The following is a 19766-nucleotide window of genomic DNA, read 5'->3' as shown; positions in this document are numbered from 1 at the left end:
CATCTAGAACTTCTCCCATTTAGTGTTACGTGACCTGCCGCTGTAATGGGTCACGTAGTGGTAACTGCCCTTTGGTAAACGATCTGGGATCGCTTCAGGCAGTAGGAATCATTTATCTCGTGTTTATGTCCATTCGGTTCACTATATTGGACGTGCAGCACCACAATATCACATCTAGAACTTCTCCCTTGTATTTTTACGTGAGCTGCCGCTGTAATGGGTCACGTAGTGGTAACTGCCCTTTGGTAAACGATCTGGGATCGCTTCAGGCAGTAGGAATCATTTATCTCGTGTTTATGTCCATTCGGTTTACTATATTGGACGTGAAGCACCGCAATACCACATCTTGAACTTCTCCCTTGTAGTGTTACGTGATCTGCCGCTGTAATGGGTCACGTAGTGGTAACTGCCCTTTGGTAAACGATCTGGGATCGCTTCAGGCAGTAGGAATCATTTATCTCGTGTTTATGTCCATTCGGTTTACTATATTGGACGTGAAGCACCGCAATACCACATCTTGAACTTCTCCCTTGTAGTGTTACGTGATCTGCTGCTGTAATGGGTCACGTAGTGGTAACTGGCCTTTGGTAAACAATCTGGGATCACTTCAGGCAGTAGGAATCATTTATCTCGTGTTTATGTCCATTCGGTTCACTATATTGGACGTGGAGCACCGCAATAACACATCTAGAACTTCTCCCTTGTAGTGTTACGTGATCTGCCGCTGTAATGGGTCACGTAGTGGTAACTGCCCTTTGGTACACGATCTGGGATCACTTCAGGCAGTAGGAATCATTTATCTCGTGTTTATGTCCATTCGGTTCACTATATTGGACGTGGAGCACCACAATATCACATCTAGAACTTCTTCCTTGTAGTTTACGTGATCTGCTGCTGTAATGGGTCACGTAGTGGTATCTGCCCTTTGGTAAACGATCTGGGATCACTTCAGGCAGTAGGAATCATTTATCTCGTGTTTATGTCCATTCGGTTCACTATATTGGACGTGGATCAGCACAATATCACATCTAGAACTTCTCCCTTGCAGTGTTACGTGATCTGCTGCTGTAATGGGTCACGTAGTAGTAACTGCCCTTTGGTAAACGATCTGGAATCGCTTCAGGCAGTAGGAATCATTTATCTCGTGTTTATGTCCATTCGGTTCACTATATTGGACGTGGATCAGCACAATATCACATCTAGAACTTCTTCCTTGTAGTTTACGTGATCTGCTGCTGTAATGGGTCACGTAGTGGTATCTGCCCTTTGGTAAACGATCTGGGATCACTTCAGGCAGTAGGAATCATTTATCTTGTGTTTATGTCCATTCGGTTCACTATATTGGATGTAAAGTACCACAATACCACATCTAGAACTTCTCCCTTGTAGTGTTACGTGATCTGTCGCTGTAATGGGTCACGTAGTGGTATCTGCCCTTTGGTAAACGATCTGGAATCACTTCAGGCAGTAGGAATCATTTATCTTGTGTTTATGTCCATTCGGTTCACTATATTGGACGTGGATCAGCACAATATCACATCTAGAACTTCTTCCTTGTAGTTTACGTGATCTGCTGCTGTAATGGGTCACGTAGTGGTAACTGCCCTTTGGTAAACTATCTGGGATCACTTCAGGCAGTAGGAATCATTTATCTCGTGTTTATTTCCATTCGGTTCACTATATTGGACGTGGAGCACCACAATACCACATCTAGAACTTCTCCCTTGTAGATTGCGTGATCTGCCGCTGTAATGGGTCACGTAGTGGTAACTGCCCTTTGGTAAACGATCTGGGATCGCTTCAGGCAGTAGGAATCATTTATCTCGTGTTTATGTCCATTCGGTTCACTATATTGGACGTGGAGCACCACAATACCACATCTAGAACTTCCCTCTTGTAGTGTTACGTGATCTGCTGCTGTAATGGGTCACGTAGTGGTAACTGCCCTTTGGTAAACGATCTGGGATCGCTTCAGGCAGTAGGAATCATTTATCTCGTGTTTATGTCCATTCGGTTCACTATATTGGACGTGGAGCACCACAATACCACATCTAGAACTTTCCTCTTGTAGTGTTACGTGATCTGCTGCTGTAATGGGTCACGTAGTGGTAACTGCCCTTTGGTAAACGATCTGGGATCGCTTCAGGCAGTAGGAATCATTTATCTCGTGTTTATGTCCATTCGGTTCACTATATTGGACGTGCAGCACCACAATATCACATCTAGAACTTCTCCCTTGTAGTTTTACGTGAGCTGCCGCTGTAATGGGTCACGTAGTGGTAACTGCCCTTTGGTAAACGATCTGGGATCGCTTCAGGCAGTAGGAATCATTTATCTCGTGTTTATGTCCATTCGGTTTACTATATTGGACGTGAAGCACCGCAATACCACATCTTGAACTTCTCCCTTGTAGTGTTACGTGATCTGACGCTGTAATGGGTCACGTAGTGGTAACTGCCCTTTGGTAAACGATCTGGGATCGCTTCAGGCAGTAGGAATCATTTATCTTGTGTTTATGTCCATTCGGTTCACTATATTGGACGTGGAGCACCACAATATCACATCTAGAACTTCTCCCTTGTAGTGTTACGTGATCTGCTGCTGTAATGGGTCATGTAGTGGTAACTGCCCTTTGGTAAACGATCTGGGATCGCTTCAGGCAGTAGGAATCATTTATCTCGTGTTTATGTCCATTTGGTTCACTATATTGGACGTGGAGATGGTTTCGATCACCATTGAACATAAGTGAAGTGATATTTTGAAGTAGGTGATTTGAAGCTATGATAGAGAATATTGTAATCTAAATTGTTGGTTTTTGCATTAAAGGATGCTCATGAAGATGCTTGTCGTTTAGAACATTCGGTTTGGTTTCTTCTATAAGGAATAAGCAATACGAGTCCTACAGCTTCGGGCTTTGGTCTAGAGGTCTCGGGTTCAAAGTTCGTCAATCCGTCGCAAAATGTAAAGTTCTATATTTAATTTGTAGTTGGTTCTGCTCAAAATATTTTTTTTTACGGCAAAAACATTTTTTATCGAAGAGTCCTACAAACCCTTAAGTTTTACTCCACACACTTTTTTATATGCCGAGGATTGTACCAATAGGCTCGCAACATACCCAATTTGATTTCACTAAAGTGGACCTGTTCAAGTAGACAGAGGGGGTTACTAATACATTATGAGTTTTAATAAATATGTTAAAATTTTATATGATTACAATTTAAAATTTAAGTTAGTCAATTGATTGTTTTCATGTGGTGTTCTTTTAAACGGTTATTATAAAATCTTTAGTATTAGGACTAATATTTTTAGAGGTTATAGACAACAAAAAATAATTTCAATCTCACTGTGTTGGGGAGCGAGATGGTCTAGTGTAGAGCGTGGGATTCTGGTCCCTGAGGTCTCGGGTTCAAATCCCAACAATCACCAATTGATTTTATGTAAGTGATTCCGCGACGCTCTAGACCTAGCTTAAAGTAGAGTGGTAAACTATTTTGGACTCGGTGTAAGTTAATATTTCACCAATATGCGCACATAAAAATAAACTTCAGATTTTACACTACATAAATTTATATTTATAGTCAATGCTTCAACTCTATAACAATACTTGCTTGCTTAACCGCACTGTATCAATATCCAATGACGAAGCAGTGTAAATTCTTACATAGTCATATGCAAATGTCTGACGCGCCGCTCCTAGCTCAAAGCTACACCTTTGTCACGTTCATCGCTTTGAACACGAGGTTCATTGTGAACATTGAACTGTGAACATTCACTGTGAACTTGAGTCTATTCGCTTGCAAATGTCCCTGCTGTGAGATCACCTGCGTTGTGTGATTCAACCATCGTGATACGGTTGAACATTCGATTCGTGTTGTGTGACTGTAGTCTTGTACTGAGGGAATATGCAGATATGGAAATGATATTTGAACAATTAAAATTTTAAGAAATACTTTAAGTAGTCATTTTTACGTTTGATGACAGATTTGGTTCCAGTTAAGAGTTCTTTCAAGACGAAAACCGAGTTTAAAAAAATATTGGATCAAATCAGATGCAGAAGTAACAGAATACAACAGCTGATGCAAACCTGCAGTATAAGTGAACTTATATTTGTATGATTACCTTGACATAAGATATTTTAACAGTTGTTTTTTATTTCCTCAAGAACCATTGAGCGTACAATGACGATTCGACATAAAAAATCCTTTTTTTAAGCTTTACAAAATGATTTGGGGAAAATGAAAAATTATATGTTTTAAGGACATTTTCTACCCCGTAAAACTTCACGTCAAATCTTGCTCCCGTAGTCTGAAGGTCTTATGAGATTAACAGTTATATCGTATTCCCTATATGGATAACGCACTTACAAGCCTAAGTACAAGCCTCTATTAAATTAAATCCCTTTGCTATTAGTTGAAAAAAGGTTGGGTGGTGTCTGTATTTCTAATCAATTTCTTGTTGTTTTACGAAAAAAAATTGTCAATATTAGCTCGATCAAAGTATTCCGAACTTGGAATATAAGAACATATTTTATATACTGAAATATGAGAATTCAACTAGCAGTATCCAAAGTCAAGGATTTTTTTAGCGTTTTACTGTAGTAGTTGCGACTATCGATTTATTGCACAAGATATATCGATGGTTGCGATATAACTGGTCTGACCAGTAATTTCTTGCCCAGTCCAGCGGTTCACTGGGTCAGTTAGGAGAAAGCATCATCTCGAGAATAAGCCCGGCTAGCTCAGTCGGTAGAGCATGAGACTCTTAATCTCAGGGTCGTGGGTTCGAGCCCCACGTTGGGCGCATACATTTTTGTCTGTTGCTTATACAAAATTGTGTTGTGTGGAGTAACAAAATAGAACGTAATTTTTTCGCTCAATTGCCGTGTGCCCAGAAAATTAGGTATTAAGTAGATTTAACAGTTTTTCTTATTTTCGAAGATTTAAGACATTTTTTAAATCAATCATAAACCTAAATAACCTTAACAAAACATAAATAAACCTTAAGTGTAACCAATACTAAGTGCAATGGTTATATGACCAGTACGTTTATTTATTTATTTTATTAAAATGGTCTAATTAAAGTCTAAAAGTGCTAAGTAAATCTATTACTTAATATACCGGTTTTTGATTTTTTTTACTGTAGAATGATTACAAAATTAAAAATTAGAAACTTGAGGGGACTGTGACTGCCTATTGTATACAATGTTAACTGTATGCTATATATCTAGAGAACTATAAGAGATAGAGCCTTATTTTTTATTAATTGAAAAAAATCAAATGTTTATTTAGTTCCTCGTGGGGGATTAAAAAAAAATATATATACTCTAAGTGTTCTTTTTGGAATTTAAAAAAATTAAAACTTTTTTGCTAGAAAATTACTTATAATTTTTTTCTAAAATTTTGTGGGTTGCATAAATCAAAATCCTTCTGTCAAGAACTAATATGTTATGTATAAAACTAGCTGTGTGCCCGTTCTACGCACGGGGATCTTATAGTAGTCAGTTGAAACCTTCTTATATTAAGATTAAGAGCAGCAATTAGTTTGCATATTTGCAGATGAGATATGCTGGCAAAACTATTATATATAAACCTTCGCAAATACAGTATCTGACAGTTCAAGCCAAAATAAATGCTTCGCAATTAAATGTCGCCCGGATCGTGTTGGTCCATATGTCCAATGATTAAACTTAAAAATGTTTTATAGATCCATGAAGCGTAGCCCTAAAGTAGGCCTATAATTGAAAGTTACTTTCCACATCGGTTAACTTAAACGTATTTAAAGTACTACCTCAACCTCACCATTTAACACTTTATTCCAGTTGACATTTTCAGTATCAAAGGTGCTCTTGTCCATTCCGTGAAACACTGAGAAATAAGGACATTAATGCGTTACCAACATACAACAAAACAACACAATACAACAATCCAACAAAGGCCACGAACTATTGATACATAAACAATATAAAGGCGTAAACAATTCATGATGGTTTGCCCAACAAATGTTTTACTCAAATAGGTTATCATTTTTTTGGAATCCAGACAGAAAAAGCAAAACTTATACAGAGTTAAGACATCACTTAAATTGAATACGGACGGCTCTAATAAATAAGGTGCAACACCAACGATATCTAATTTGTAAACTACCGGTTCTAAGGAAAAGAACCAGTACCTACGTAAGAACCTACCTAAGAATTACAGTAAATCGGACCAATTAAATACATTAATATCTAGCTTCGAGGTTATTGATCTCTTGCTTTTGGATTTTCTCGTAAAAAGTTATAGCGTAAACTTATCGGTGTCAGTTTGAAAAAAAAGCAACCTTACCCAAACAACTTTTTGTTATTTAATAGATTACGCATTCTCTAAACAATGATTAGTATATCTATTAACATTAGAAGGAAATGTGACGAAAATCACACAATGTTGGGGTTTTGGTCATTTGTAATTTTATTTTTTAAGTAGGTAGGCCATGTATTCTATGGAAAAGTACCGGTATCAAGGATCGTCGTCAAAAAGGTTGTTATGAATAAATATGTAGGCTTACGTACCCAAGATATGAGCTATGGGCCTATTGGCTGTATGGTCCAGCGATTGCATCACACGGTGAGTAGAAACAGAAAGTGGCACATTGGAAAAGCGAGTTTAGGACTTCCTCTGTTAAACCTCTGTTACAATCATCCACTGCAGTTGTGATTTTTTACTTTACACTTTACACAATCGCCATTGAAGCGCCGTCAATGAGTGGAAACCTTTTTTGTAAGCCATTGGCGACGATCATTTCAGTGTCACAGCCCTATACAACACTGATTCAAGGTCTTCTTCTTTCTGGTTGTCAAAACTCAAGAAACATTTTATACTCAAAGAATTTCTGGTTCCGATTTGGACGATGTCTGTTATTTAATTTCATTTACGGTTACACTATTAGACTATATTATTGCACTTGCGATTGATTAAATCCGTTATGTAAGAAAAACGTTTTTAATCTCACTTGGTTGGGATTTGCTTTCAAAACGTGATTCGAAATAGTTGCGGTATTTGTAAACAGCATTTGTAAACATGTCATTGACAGCTAGAAAAAATAATCTTGATCCGAACAGCTGTTCGTTATTTCATAGACGATTCTGTGATAAAAATTGAACGAAAATTTGACAAAAATCGCACAAAACTGCATTTTTGAACGTCCATAATTTTATTTACAAAGTAGTGAGGCTATATTTAAATCACTAAAGACACTCTCGCCAATCCAGTGAATACATTAAAATGGCTTGGATCTTGATATGTACTCTGGTTTTCACGGAGAAGATTGCGTAAAATGCCATCTTGAGTGTTACAGACAAAGGGACAGACAGACAGACAGAAATTGAGATAAGACTCGTTTCTGCTTCTTTAATGTATAAAACGTAAAAATAACCTAAAAGTATATAATTCTGAGCAATGTACAGACAAAACTCTAATTTTATTTATATAGATATGTGGTAAATTTTTTTAATTATATGTTTTAATACATCTTACAAAGTATTTTGACTCTCATAGTTATGTATGCAAACGCTATTTAAATGCGGTATGTGAAGAATCAGATTAGTAATATTATTTTTTTACTAGTACACATAACAAAATATAAGAATGACACTAAATTTATTCCTAATAGTACAGTAGAAAGCATTATTTATTGTTTACATTTGCGTCGTAAACAAACATGGTGTAATTATTTTTTGCGCCAAAATCTTTTTATTCTTATTCGTGATATATTGTTTTAGTTTTCACACGCTATTTATAGTACTTTTACAAGTCTATGCGTGACTTTTGAAATTTTTCACCATTTTACTTTAATGTGTCACTAGCCTTTTTATTTTACTCACCCTTGTGTCTAAGGGTTGATATAACCCTCTCAGTCCTTTCATAAGGCAGACTGTTAGACCCCCTGCTGGGCGCAATTGATGGTTCCAAACCTAAGTCTCTTCAGCACAGCAGGGGGTGGGATATCGAAATAAGGGTCTTTGCTCCCTGACTTTGGCAAGGGTGGAATCATATAAAGAGATATGTCCATCTTTTGGCCAAAGTAGAGTCGTTGAATAAAGACACAAACATCTATATTTACCCTTTGGTAGGATCAAGCAAGTAAGAGTAAAAATTGTGTGAGATGAAGTTAGGTACCCTAATGGTTTTTTAAAACTTTTTTTAATATTTTGTGTTTTACAGATCCTTGGGAATATTCAAAGATTTTCCATAGGAATAGTTTGAAATAGTCGATATTTTGTTGAATAATTAATAATCAAAATCCAAAAGAGAGACGGGAATCTGGGCTATTAAAGAAAGTCTGCCCCTCGCTACCTGTGCGGTCGGTCAACTTTGGTTAGAACATGCATGTTTTCATCAATGTTTATTTTTGTACATTTTAGTAATTAAATTGTTTTTGCCGTACTGTGTTTTTACCTTTTGGTGCTTTTTACAACTGATTGACTCTACAAGCACTCAGTTCATGATGGTTTTTAACACCAAAACATGTCCTAATTTAACAAAATTTGTTGAGCTGTGACGAGATTACGTAAGGAATTTGATCTTACATGTGAGATATACCTAAAATGGCGTACAATAAAATCTAAAATATTTAGAACGAAGACGTTAAAACACAAACTGTGATATTTTACGATCTCTTATCCAAAAGATACATACAGACATTGCGACGCTGTTAATATGGAACAGGTCTTAACGTTAACGACCATCTAAACCGTTCATGTTGCTTATCAACAAACTGCTGACTGATGTAACATTGGAATAGTTTGTGTTCTTGTTGTAAACTGTGATATTTTACGATCTCTTATCTGACAGATACATTCAGACATTGCTACGTCGTTAATATGGAACAGGTATTAACATTAACGACCACCTAAACCGTTCATGTCGCTTATCAACAAAATGCTGACTGAATGTAACACATTGGAATAGTTTGTGTTCTTGTTTTAAACTGTGATATTTTACGTTCTCTTATCCAAAAGATACATTCAGACATTGCAACGCTGTTAATATGGAACAGGTCTTAACGTTAACGACCGCCTAAACCGTTCATGTTGCTTATCAACAAACTGCTTTCTGATGTAACACATTGGAATAGTTTGTGTTCTTGTTGTAAACTGTGATATGTTACAATCTCTTATGTAACAGATACATTCAGACATTGCGTAGCTGTTAATATGGAACAGGTCTTAACGTTAACGACCACCCAAACCGTTCATGTTGCTTATCAACAAACTGCTGACTGATGTAACACATTGGAATAGTTTGTGTTCTTGTTGTAAACTGTGATATTTTACGATCTCTTATCTAACAGATACATTCAGACATTGCAACGCTGTTAATATGGAACAGGTCTTAACGTTAACGACCACCTAAACCGGTTATGTTGCTTATCAACAAACTGCTGACTGATGTAACATTGGAATAGTTTGTGTTCTTGTTGTAAACTGTGATATTTTACGTTCTCTTATAGATAGATTCGGACATTGCATCGCTGTTAATATTATACAGGTCTTAACGTTAACAGGTCTTAACATGAGTATTGTTAATCACTCATAAGCTATTACAATAAAAAAAACTACATTTTATCATTAATATTTGCACTTCCTTTGAGAGGTAACCTAACCTCTGACCTCCGTTAGTAAATACGTCCTCACATTAAACATAGCCCCTTACTGATTCCTACTCCCGATTTATCAATTTAAAACAGTTGTCAAACAAAAGTCATATTTATCTATGGTTTATGCGGTGTAAGTGTTGTTGTTAACTACAGTATTTGTTTCTTGTTCATCTTCCAATTTCGAAATAGCCTAATTTTCTAGCCAGGAATGAATATGTATTTTTAAATGATTTATTGTATTACAACCATTTGAAATCACAATTCAGAGTAGGGCAAAATACTTCTAAAATAACTACAAAATAAGAGATAGGGCCTAAACATGACATACAAGTTAAAATTGGCGTAATAATACGCGTTTAACATTAAGCACTCTTAAAAAAGTAGGTTTATTTTTTTATTGGATATTAAGTTTGCTATCTATATCAATGCTAAAATTGGCTCACATAAAAGAGAATTCAGATTTAAGAATTCAGATTGCGTAGCTTAATTTTTTTAACAAAATCGTTTAATCTAGTTTTTTTAAACACTTTATCACACCGAATATAATTGCTTTAAGTTTATTGTGGCAACCATTGTACAATGTACACCTGTGTTGTGACGAACATTCTAGTGGCATTGTGTGATGTTGCACCATTGATGACAATGATTTGTCACTTAGATCAAACTTGACTTGTACTAATGGGATTGCGATAGACGATATCGCAATGATATGTCGCCTGTACACGTCTGTAGTTGGTGATTGTGTAGGATTTATGTGTCAGAAATAACTTATTGGTTACCATTTTACTTGTTGGTGATTTACAATACTTCTTTTAATAGATTTTGATTTATATCCTTATTGTTAGTTTTTTGTTATTAAAATGTTGGTTGGTTAAAATACACACAATCTAAAGCCGCAAAATTTGGCTATGTGAAACTAGGGGACAATTTGTGGTGTTTAAAGTAATTTTTTGTTCGGTAATATAACACGTTCGGGTCATATATTGTTGTATGCTGTATCTATAAAATCATGAGAACCTAGTACACTTGCTTTTAGTTTATGTTGATTTTTTTACACTTCGAAGAAACTATTTTGAAAAATAAGTGTGAAAAAGCAGCCATTTGGAACCCAAAATTAATAATTAGTATATTTATTTAATTATTCATTGTATTAGCTCAAATGATTTAACGAAATTTCTGATCATCTGTTCGCCATATTAATCGTCAACCTACTAATGTATTACAGTTCATTTATAACACGTAAAGAAACAGTTGAAGACAGCAAATAGTGCAATAAAAGATGGAAGGGTTTTATAAATAAACTGGAGAGGATGAAAACTTAAAGATAAAGGTGTAAGGCGGTGACACGAGTGGGGAAAATGGTTCTCACAAAAACACAAATGCAAGCTCCATTTCCCACAGTGATGTTCTTTTAGAGACCTCCTGGAAAATTGTAAAGTTCGTAATAAAACAATTTAAGTAAACAATCTAAATTCTAACAAATCTTACTTGTAAAGCTAACCATTAGGTTATGATTTAAATTTATTGTTTTACTATCTATCACTTTTCAATGAATTGCATGCTTGATGTAAACATCAGTAGACATTTTAATCTTACAAGTAATTGGGAAACAGCTGATTTCTATCCATAAAATGGTTTAGGTTTAACAGAACTAACAATAAAATTGTCTTCAGCTGTTCCATAATGATGAGAAATCTTAAGGGAGTATGTTTTATCCATGGTTTAATTTAAAAATAATTTAGTCACCGTTCAACAGCGATCGTATTATAACTGTAATTGTAAAGGGAATTTTGCACGACGTCCAAATCTCACCATGTATTTATTGTTTATTATTTATTATTTATTTATTATTTATCTGTCATATATTTTATATTGGACGTCGCGAGAGTGGCCAAAAATTATATTTTTGGACGTCGTGACACTGACTTATATCATTGGACGTCGTGCAAAGTGCATTGTGAATATGTTATAAAACAAATTAACCAGTTTTTGCCTAAGTTTCAAATCATTTTAGAACGATTTCCTCACCTTACAACAAAATCAGTTTTAGGATGCCAAAACGTCGAGAAAATTTGATTTTTTCACTAATCGTAATGGAAAGGTATGTAATAATCCCTCCCAAAACATAAATTTACCAATCCCAAAAATTTACAGGTGGATTGATGTTACACTTTTACGGTCTGTCGTGTCTCATACAGTGTTGTTATAGACATAGCGATGACTGGGAAGTTTATAAGATGGATTTTCATCATCCGCAGACATTTTACACCTTATCGTCCATCTTAGTTTACTGTCCCCTTTATGACTATAGCAGTTTTATACGATATTTAATGAAGCTGTGTTGTTTTTGTTTATGCTTTAAACCGTGATGTTATTTTGTAGAGGTGACAAATTTTTGTTGATAAGATTGAATATTTTTTTATATAATGACGCATTGATTACATTTAAATAAAGCCTAACTGGTGATAAAACTTGATCAATTTTCATTTTGAATAGAATTTATGTCAAAGATACTTTAAGTGCAATTGTCACACATGCCAATATTTTTCCATCAATATTTTGATAATGTATGTTCTCATGCATATAAAAAAACGTGACATATTAAAATATTTTTTAGATTGTGCAGAAAATTGATTTTAAATTTTAGTAGTTGTTTCGCTGTACGCTAACGTCCATAAGGCTGAAGATTTGTGTCAAGGAGCAAAGTTGGTATCAGAAGGGAAGTTAAGAAAAGATATTTCAGAAATTTATATAAGCCATCAAATTTGATGTGTCATAGAATGATAAGATTGCTATATTCATATATAATAGTGCATAAAATAAACAAATTAAAGTATATTTGCTGTTATAAATAATAAAATGTCATCAGGGTCCTTGAAAAATCATCTTACCACATTCTAACCACTTCCTTTCCATTGAAAATTCAGTAGCAAAGGAATATTGGGAGTTAAAAAGGGGAGGAGGTATGTACAAGATATATCAGAATGAAAAAGTGTAGATTTGATTCAATTTTAAGAGTGAAGGGTGCCACTTAAGAAAGAATCCTTTAAATATATAAGTCAATAATTTGTAAAAACATAAATTAACTATTAAAATATTTTTAAGGCGTAAACAAAAATCTTAACGCATTAAATTTTCTCAATTGTCTCTAAGAAATCAAGTTAAAAACAGTGAAAAATGTAATTATTTAGTAGCTTATCAATTTTCCTATTACTCAAACATCAAACAACATAACAACAAACAATCAAGATTTTAACGTTAAATAATTTTGGAGTAAAATACTGCTAAGTAAAACACATATTTATATAAGAATCTCTCCCCTCTTCATTAACTAATTTTTTATGATTTAACGTTAAACGTTAAACAAGTGAAAAATGTAAATATTAAATCACTTTTCTTTCATGCTGAATATTTACCAAGGCTAAAAAACCGGGGAAATGGGATAGTCATTTCGTTAAATGACTCCGGAGTAAAAAGAGCGCTAAGTAAAGCTAATATTTATATAATGTTTCGCCAAAGCCCCGTCAAGTCAAAGCTCTTTATTGAAGGGACATCAAAGCATTGAAAGCCGGCGTTGTCAGAACAGCTGTTCTAAGTCCGGACCCTGATGTAGAATATTGCAGCGGAGATATTGCAAACATTATTCCAATATTTAGTAATATTTGGGAATAAGTATTCAGAAGGAATCTGAAATGTTTGAGGTTTGTGCAGGGGGAGTTTGATGTTAGACTTGGATTTTGAAACGCTCAACATCCTACATTTCTTTTTTAAGTACGGTTGAATGAGTGTAGTGTATTTGAACTTAAGCTACACAAAATTTAAATTCCAGTTGTTTAAGTTTATTGTAGAATGCAATGAGTTTCGCCTTGTAAATACTATTTAATGTATTTAAAATGTTAATAAACTACATGGGTTATTTGTATTAAACAATTACATTAGTCTTTGTACTAAATTATAGTTCTAATGAATTGCTGTGCTTAGAGTTCCAATGTGTCTAATTTTATATACATATTTTGGATAAGTATTTAAAATTATATTAAATTTGCAGACGGAAAATGTGCTTGAATCGTAAAAGATTATTTGTTTTGTAAACGTTTTTATTTTACAGAAATCAATTAGTTTTCTCAGTATGAGACGTTAATAGTAGGACTAATAGGTTTGGAAATATGTATCAAAATACTTGTAATAAAATTGTGAATTTTTCTTGTGGTTTATGTCTTCGTTTTATTTTTAATCTAAAACAAATAAAATGTAGCGTCATAAAAACATATTTTGCAGTTGAAAACATAAGAGAAAAACTTAACGAAAAGGGTTGTGTACAAGAAAATATATTGCCCAAAAGCAAAAACTAGCGCCGCGCCTGCCAAGGCAATATTCTTTTTATAAATGTCCTCAGGGTATGTTTAATTTCTCATTGTATACAGTTATTAGTTATACGATAGCGTTAATAATTTTTGTATGGAAGCATTATTATACAATTGTGTAATTGTGTAGTAACATATTTTGGCTTAAAATGTAGTTTATAAAATAAAAATAAAAAGATTTGCTATAAGTATAAAATTAGATGTTAAATTTTATTGCTTGAAATATTTTAAAACTTTACAATTTTATAAATATTTACACTGTTGATCCATTTTCATTGATTGCTGTTAATTATAATAATACGGTTTAGTACTGCCTTTTACAATTATTCTCCCCCCATATGTTTAATGGTGTTTACAGAGCTATGTGAACTGACGACCATATTTTTTTAGGATACTACGGTAAATATATAAAATAAAAAATTTTATTATTTACATGTACCAATCCAAGATTTGGCTAGGTAACGTTTATCACTTTGAGATTGAATTTCTTATTTTGGTTATTAAATCCAATGATTTCCATTAAGATTACAGAACGATTTTGTTTTTTTTTTATTTTGAAATTTTTAGGTTGGGTTTACTTTAGCATAACTAAACTACACCCTACACCAGTTAAATTCAAATAAAATTTCTGTACAAAAAAAAGTTATTGCACGTAAAAACATATGAATAAGCAATGGAATAAAATTACTATTTCTATAAAAGATAAAACTTAGTATAGTATAGATATGTTTATACTGTTCTAAACTAATGCGATTCGCAAAACATCTAAAACGATACTCAAGAAACCGTGGATGCAATAATAACACTTGAAACTAGTCGTTGCAACTAGGACAAGCACCGGATATTGTTCTATGCAACCGGAAATGGCCGGACGTTAGTGTTATTGTTATATGTGTTATGGAGAACAAGTGTTTCGGATATAAAGTGGTAATAAATCTTGTATATTTGCAATTCCAACGCGGACCATTGTATACAGGATATGACGTTTTATCATGTGTGATCCTGGGCTATTTAGTTTAATTCCAGTTAAATGATTTAGAGGAGTTTTTCCTCTATTTTGGGGGGGGATTTGGATTTATAACGTGAAAAAAGCTTTTTGGTAAATGGTTCTTAACGCGTGTTTTATAATTGGTTAAGTTTACTTCATGTAATTGGTTTACCCCCCTATTTTCAAAGCATACCTTTAATTAAGTAGCTGAGTGGTTAAAAATGTCCCCCAAATAGTCCAAAGGTCACCTATTCAATAAGATAAAATACATAAACTAAACCCAGCTGTTTATGATCATTAGGCTTTAAATGATGTAAGTAGGCTAACAGGAAGTAACAGCTTCTTACAAGTAAAATACTTTAATACTTAAAACTTTCTTATTAAATGGCGACCATACAAAGTAGGTATTTTAAGGTTAATTATGAATAGAGATGAGTGTAGGATGAGTGGCGCGATCTTGTAGTCTTGTTAGTGACTAAGGCCGACATGTTCGTAGACACAGCTGTTAATTGATAGCCCATACAGCTAAAGGCAACTAAGGGACCTACAGTTTATTGTGGAATCCGAACCACATTTTTGCCTTGGTATATACGAATTGGCATAATTGTCAGGATATTACTGCGGATAGTCGTAGTACTCACTAGTGCGGACGTTAATCTACACCAGGGAGTATCGCATCAACAGTGCATGCCTATAAATATCCATAATTCGTGACCTAGTAGCTGGATTACAGGACGACGCTATCCAAAAGGCCTCCCAAACCTATTATTCATACATATGTTAACACCCGTTGCATCAACAGCTGATTCGTGGTTATACCTAATTATCTTACATCGTCTACACTGATACAAAATATATCTTTGATTATTTTAATTTAGAAATATTTAGCATTTCCAAAAACATAACTGAGGTAAAATCCGTACTTCACTTTGGTTGGGACCTTTCGGTGTCGTACACATTGTACACAAGCCATTGTCTTCCACTACAGGTATTACGGTATTGTGTATTGTATTTACTGCAGCAGGTAAACTAGGGCAGGTCACAGGTCAGGGGTAAAGTTCCGTTCAGGTCGGACATTATAAACAATGTATTTAGTACATATGGTTACCATGGTTACCTAGGATCTGTCGCACACCGCTAGGATCGCCGTGTAGTTACGTAGTGTAGGCCGTAACTACATGGCGGTCCTAGTGGTGTGCGGCAGAACCTATGGTAACCACAGCACAGCTTTGATCTATATTAAATTATTTTTGTTCATGACAGAATACACAAGTGTATAGTTTATGCAGTACTCAGGATTACAGGGGCAGTACTGTATGCAATCATAATGTATATGGTGTACCATAGATAACACATACTCCCTTAGTAGATTTCTCATCCTTATGGAACAGCTGAAGACAATTTTATTGTTAGTTCTGTCCTGTGCACTATAGAGGTCGTGTCTTGTTTACAATTTGTTTCTTGTTATTTCAGTAATTTAAAAAATCGTTTAACCAAATAAAACGATCTAATCATGTGTACTAACTCGACCCCTAGTCATTTAACTAAACAGTAAAGCACAAATCATGAAATTAACCCTAAAATAATAGAAAGTAAATTTCTTCTACACTAGCTATCAGTGTCACCGGACATGTACTAGACACGAAAAACGAGCTTCAAAATTTACATTGGGGTGAGAAGTGTACTTTTGTTGTTCTATGGCAGTACTGAGTGCAACAGTGTTTATGCAGTAATTAATGCAAAAGTGTTTATAATGTAGGATTAAATGTTGCAGAATTAAATATACATTATAATGAATGCCACAGGACTGCTTGACTATTATTACTGATCTAAACAGTGTTACATACGCAGTATCCAATTTAAAAGTGTTAAAAATGCAGAATCAAATGTTTCAGTTTTGCATGAGCAGTAGTGCGTGTAATAGCGTTGTTATTTGAAATGCAGCATGCAACAGTAATGCATGCAATTAGCTTGTATATGTGCATTATAATGGCAGTTTTAATGCATTGCAAAAACATCATAGTGAAACAGCATATTAATATGAACTTGTTGTTTCAGGTTTGTTTCGTTTTCTGGCATTTTGTGAGTGTTGCATATATTTTCTTAAATTTCAAAATACTTACGAACTTATTGGAATATATTTCTTAAATATACCTTATTTTTTAAATAGGAGTCATATACAGGGTTATTCTAAATGACAAAATTATAATTTATATATCTACGTCATATTTTAAGGAACACTATTATGTTGCCCAAACAGTATACAGGGTTATTCGAAATGAATGGCCCAGTTTTAACGCTTTATAACTTTTAAACTATTAAACTTACCGCTAAAAAATACACATCAAACGAAAAAGCAACTCAAAGAGTTTACGCCTTCCAAAGAAACATCATTTAACAAAATCGATCCAACAGAACTGTAGATTTAATTGTACAAAGTTAAAAAGTAATCTCCAACTTTTTTTACCACTAGAAATTTGGAGGTTACGTGACGTTTTTGCAAATTACTTTAAAATGGTGAGGAAATCGACCAAAGTGGAAGGTAATAATCCGAAAGAGAATAAAATTTCCTACAATCTACTATTACGCATATCTTGAAAATACTCAATAAATGTAGCCTAAATTTGGCTTAAAATCAAAAAGTATTAAATTTAATGTTTGCTATGTTTATTGTCTACATTAAAGACGGGGATTTTCAATTTGTTTTCATTTTGAAGCAATTTTTGGTACCTTTCTTGAGTATTTTCAAAAAATGCCGAATTAGCAGATGTAGGAAATTTAATTCTCTTTCGGAATCATACCTTCCACTTTGGTCGATTTCCTCACCATTTAAAAGTTATTTGCAAAAACGTCAAGTAACCTCCAAATTTCTAGTGGTAAAAAAAGTTGGAGATTACTTTTTAACTTTGTACAATTAAATCTACAGTTCTGTTGGATCGATTTTGTTAAATGATGTTTCTTTGGAAGGCGTAAACTCTTTGAGTTGCTTTTTCGTTTAATGTGTATTTTATATAGCGGTAAGTTTAATAGTTTAAAAGTTATAAAGCGTTAAAACTGGGCCGTTCATTTCGAATAACCCTGTATACTGTTTGGGCAACATAATAGTGTTCCTTAAAATATGACGTAGATATATAAATTATAATTTTGTAAATTTTCGGCGAAATAGAATAATAGGCCTATAATTAAACTCAGATTTTTACCTAATTTATTTTTGCTCAAGTCTTATTTATGCTAACATTTTTAGACTTTTTAACAGGTAAATGTGACAACTTCCTAAGTCCAAATTCGTTATGTAAATAAACATCTATATCTATCAAATATATTTTTTTTACTGTTATATTTCAGACAAATTAGCTTGTGATACCGTATTATATGTAGTGCGACACAACCCCTGTAATGTAATAGAGTAGAACACAGGTAGGACAGATACAATGTATAATGTATGTCGTGGTGTGGCTCATACATTATGTAGCGTCTACGGATTACGTATTACAACTTGTACTGTTTTAACTTCTCCAATACCAGTAAGCAGTGATTTTAGGAATTAGTTTTTATTATTTTTTTTTTTTAATGGGTTATAATCTTGACTATATAATATATTGAAGTATATAGTTTATTTTCAATGTTAATAAATCAATGGTTATATCACTATAAAAGGAGTTATACCTAATTAAATTCAAAAACATAAGTAATAGAAGTATTTATTTCCTTTAAATTGTATTGTGCCGGAAATTCACCAGAAATTTTTGAATTTTTTCCGTCACCAGTTTTTTGGGTCATAAGAGAACTTAATCAATGATGAGAGTTTTCTCTAAAACTTTCTTATAGTGCGAGAACACCGAGTTTCTGAGATTTTATTTTGCGTGTGTGGTAGAACTGGGAGCATCGGCAATGACAACCCGAAAATTTGACAACGTTATAGGAAATCAAGTGGAAGTTTATTTGTTTGAGATATTTAATATTACTTTGTTTTAGAATTTAAGGCGTATTGGAAATCATGTTGGTGGACGATATTAATTTTGTGTTACTTTTTCCAGTCGTTTGACTATGTTTAAATCCGTTACTGTTGTTTAAGTTTCGGTTTTGGTTTCAGTCGTTAGTTGAGTCGGCGTCCCGGTTTCTTTTTCTCTTGCCTCGCCATCTTGCAGTGAAGAATCATGTCGTTTTGTCACTCTAGAACTTTTACCAAAGTCTTTTGAATTTTCTTTACTTAAATATGTTTGAGTGATATCATTTTAAATTTCATGTTTGACTGACTCACCCACAACCCCATTATAATGGTAAGTTGAATTTGTATTAACTACTAATTAAGATCTCAAAACTGACTCAGAGAAAAATGCTGATTAGTTCGTTTCGCCGGTAGGAAGTTTCTTACCTGTTAAAATGTTACACATTTTTTAAGATTCAAAAGTTCTGTTAATCTCATTTTAATCCCTGACTTGTAAAATTTCTTTTCCTTTGTTTAATGAGTATAAAATAAACTGTATCATACCCACTAGCCTAGGCCTACACTTGAATTATTTGGCAGGTATATTTTTGAAAGAAATCTCTGTATTGGTATCTAGTAACGATTAATTATTGTTTATTGCATTGCTGTAACTTTGTCAGACATCCAGGAGGCTCTGTGTTTAAGATAAATTTAATTTCTGGTCTTTTAGTTAGCTGGAAGGATAGGACTAAAGATTGCAGGCTAGGCCTACCAGATCCAATGACTGGTTAACGGCACATGTCGATTTGGTTTTGCAGATAAAGGAACAACACTGTTATTGTTTCACACAGGC

General features: G+C 33.9%; 1 protein-coding gene and 1 non-coding gene across 2 annotated transcripts in view; both read left to right on the top strand.

Moving 5' to 3' along the window:
* The window catches only part of LOC128991581 (alpha-mannosidase 2), a 221121-nt gene that overhangs the window by 69750 nt on the left and 131605 nt on the right, over window positions 1–19766 (top strand). The gene's annotated exons all lie outside the window — the stretch shown is intronic.
* On the top strand, window positions 4728–4800 carry Trnak-cuu (transfer RNA lysine (anticodon CUU)). The gene has a single exon. It is a non-coding gene; the product is annotated as a tRNA-Lys (tRNA).

The sequence above is a fragment of the Macrosteles quadrilineatus genome, unplaced genomic scaffold, assembly GCF_028750875.1.
Source record: "Macrosteles quadrilineatus isolate MER2022 unplaced genomic scaffold, UCM_ALF_1.0 Scaffold_4__1_contigs__length_99947679, whole genome shotgun sequence".
NCBI lineage: Eukaryota > Metazoa > Arthropoda > Insecta > Hemiptera > Cicadellidae > Macrosteles > Macrosteles quadrilineatus.
This window is presented reverse-complemented; position numbering and strand designations above follow the sequence as displayed.